Source organism: Glycine max, chromosome 9 (assembly GCF_000004515.6).
Source record: "Glycine max cultivar Williams 82 chromosome 9, Glycine_max_v4.0, whole genome shotgun sequence".
Taxonomy (NCBI): Eukaryota; Viridiplantae; Streptophyta; class Magnoliopsida; order Fabales; family Fabaceae; genus Glycine; species Glycine max.
The window spans coordinates 5,293,481-5,297,301 of NC_038245.2; the positions used below are offsets into that span (position 1 = coordinate 5,293,481).

General features: G+C 31.8%; 1 non-coding gene across 1 annotated transcript; it reads left to right on the forward strand.

The window, feature by feature from the left end:
* The first annotated feature begins 3,062 nt into the window (after positions 1 to 3,062).
* On the forward strand, positions 3,063 to 3,213 carry MIR169H (microRNA MIR169h). The gene has a single exon (NR_048823.1). It is a non-coding gene; the product is annotated as a microRNA MIR169h (primary transcript).
* Positions 3,214 to 3,821: the final 608 nt, after the last annotated feature.

Consider the following 3,821-nt stretch of genomic DNA (forward strand, 5'->3'; position numbering starts at 1 on the left):
TCACATTGACATTTTATGGGCAAGAGACAAAGCAATTAAATAGGCTTTTTGAAGGAAGGATAGGACATTCTTCTGTGGCCTAGGTTTGGACACAAAGGGGGTAGCTTGGTAGACTCTCATTCCTCCGTTTTCATCATCTTCTTCTCTTCTCCATTTTGGATGTTCATTTCAACCATGAATGGCTAAGCTCCCCTCCCTTGTTGGGGTTTGATGATGTAACTAAACTCAAACTCATGTATGTCTTTTGAGTTATTAATATGTGTTTATTATTCATAGTTATGTGTTCTTCTTTGCTTAATGCTTGCTTTGGCTTGATCATCCATTTGTTTGATTCTATAGTTTAAATGTGATTGGAAAATGTATTTGAACTATGAACCGGAGAAGATAAACTATTGGGTATTATTGCTAGGAATATAGAAAGACCCATTAGTCACCTTTGACTCCTTTTCTTAAAGCAAGTAATTTGGCTAAGCTATGTAAGGGATTGGTAGTTTAGTCAAAGGACTTAGGTTCTTCTTGTAAGGAATTATGAGTTGAGCATTTTTATGAGTTAGTGATGACAAAAAATGATAAACACTGATTAATAGCTTGTGTATGCATGAGGGAGTGATTTAGTGAAATTGAACCCCAACAATTTTTATAATTGTTTCTTGCAACATTTGTCTGTAATCTAGATCTTAGAGAATAAAAAAACCCTTTTATTAGTTTTCTTTCAAGTTTTCACCTTAACTTCAACCCTTAATCAGTGTTAATTTAAATTTAGTCTGTATTTTGTCTAGTAAAGTAAAAAGTGTATAAATTGTTAAATATTGTACTTGAATTTTTCATTTTATACTACTTGTGCGATTTAATATGTTTGTCAAAGAAGTAACATAAATTATTACTAATATGACTTTTAAGTTAATTTTATAAAAATCAACAAACTTATAATATATATACATTATAATATATATACATGACGTGGTTTGCGATTGGATATCAACAAAAAAAAAATTTACGATTGGATGAAAGTATAAAATTAATTTACACAATAGCCCTTTTTCTCTTGAAACAAATCCCAACTTCGAACAACTTTTTATTATAAGTACTATTAAGAAAGTACTATTAAGAAACTGAATATAAGGAGTATTCTAATCCATATGAAAGAGTAGTACAAGCTAGATCATAAGGATAAAAGGAAACAACTATGAAGCCTAGATATGTGATACCACATGTATGTGATACGATAATTTTTTTTAATTAAGGATATAATATGTCCTTGATACATTAATAAAAAAATTATATATGGATATGTAAAATAAAATGTAATTATTGTTTGTGTTAAAATGCAATTATACCGATAATCTTAAGCGTTGTTAAAACATGGTTTGAGCAAAGCCAAAACCACACAAATAGACCTTTTTTATTATATAATTCATAAAGTTAAAATAATAAAATTATAAAATATTAAAAACTTCAAAAAGTAGCTCATGCCATACCAGAAACAACTTGAGCGCTGTATTCCAACCATGTCCTACATTTTTGTTAAAAAAATAAAATTTTAAAAATTGGATACTTATTTGATACGTATATATATCCAGACATATTGGAAGTATATTGGTATCCACGACACCGATGCTTTTTTATTTTGGAAATATCAGGACTTCATTGGGAAACAATTTGCTTTAGGGTCAGTGTACCAAACATAATAGGAGTATGGAGCACCATCCCTTACTTAAACCATATAATATTTTTGAAGTTAAATGTGACGTCCTAAAATACATCATTATTATGTATAATTCATGTAGACCATACCACAACGTTCCAAATAAGATATCGAACAAAATACCCTTTTAAAGACACAGTTAAACTAAACATGATGAGCAATGATATCACCAGGCATAACTCCATTAAAATTAAACCAAGTTATGCATAGAGAGTATTCCAAATATGATTTGTAACTGGGTAGGATAGAAAAAAGGTATTATTAATTTACTAACTCCCTTAGAGGAGAAACAGAACACATGTACAAGCTATACCCTACACTTTTTCTTTTTTTTTTAACAGAACGATACCCTACACTTGAGACATGCAATATTCTTCTTTTACACAAATTAATTCGACTTGACAACCCTTCTACAGATTAAAAGCTAGGAAGAACTTTTGAGGGGAATAGAACACTTGCAGAAAATTTTAAAAAATAGCAGATTGAGTTGAAATGGAGTTCCCTCACAATAGTTGAGTTGAGACTGTAAAAGGGTATAGGTGGATTTAACTATAAAAATCTCTTAGACGTATTTAAAAAAATTATAATTTATTATTTATAAAATATGAATATGTATATGTTTCCAGAAATTCAGAAAAATAGCTGCAGCCAAAGAAGATTCCCAGTGGTTCAGGAACAGCACAACATACATGATTTTACGTGTGAAAAGATAAAGAAAGAAGAAAAAAGTAAATTCTTTTGCGAAATCTTGAAGATAAGAAGAGATCAGTATAATAGAGAATCTGCATGATGAACTTGCACAGTATAATAAGAGTGACATGATATCTAGAAGCAAAGAAATTTATATATGGCTCTCTGCCCATATTTCTATGGAACCCAATAAAGTCAAAATCTTATCTAATACTCTTCTGATCAACTAAAATTCTGAGAACAAATTCAGTTTGACAATGCCACAGCAGAAACACGGGTAGCCACACTAACAACTACTATCTTGTTACCTACACTTGTATATTATTCTATTCGCACAACAATTGTCAACCAATCAAAAAATAGTTTTGAGAAGAAAATATGGGCCAAATGTCAACTTTTGCTTGTTCCTAGCTAATTCTTAAAGCTACACGTAGCAAATTCAAAATTGATTCCATACAATAATTAAGAATGGCTTCAGACAGGGAGCACCACGGAAAGGTACATAGGTAAATTGACAAGAGTCAATTTCTAGTACGTTTGGGAGTTTCTTTTTTGTGCTTATAAATACACGGGCTACCAATGGGTTTGAAATGTTGGTTTAGAAGAATGTGTGTGGGTGAAATTGAATGTTGTGTGCTCAAATGCTTTGTATGAAGAGGCAGAGAGAGTGCTTTTGAGCCAAGGATGACTTGCCGGCGTATGTTTGATCTCTTCTAGGACTGTTGCCGGCGAGACATCTTGGCTCATTGGTGCTCTCTTTCCACTCATATGAGACTCTAGAAAGAGCTTGATTGAAAGGATGATGTCCAATAATTGTGTCTTATCTTGATGTACTATATTAACCATTAGCTATATTATTGTGGCATGAACTATATATATAATTAATTTGAGAGCAAAACCGATCGAGTAGCACACAACTGGATGGCTTGGTCCTCTTTCTTATACCCAAATGAAGATTTTATTGCAATCATGGTGTCAAATTGTGGTCCGTTGCTTCGTAGCCAACTATGACAATGTGTGTAAATAGGCTGATGCGGCCCTAATTATGATTGTGTTATGATTGCAGTAAGTGAAAAAACATTTATGTTGTGACTGTAATTATCGTTACACACCATAATTTAAAACCATGATTACAAGTTAGAACGAAAAATCATGTGAGATGGAGAAAAGTTCTTTCGAAATAACAAGTGAGGTAAAAGACTTTGTCCCGCATTACAACCTCAAAATGAAAATTTCTATCCAGTACTAAAATAAAGTAGATAGAACAAGTCAACAAGACAATAATTCCCCCTGCGGAACCATAAAAACGACCTCAAATCTTCTATCATTTAGACCCGTTTCTCCCTATCTAAAGGTGCTTGGTCTAGTATAATACAGACAAATAAATAACTTTGATCCATTGCACAAACTTTGACGAGCGTAAAAT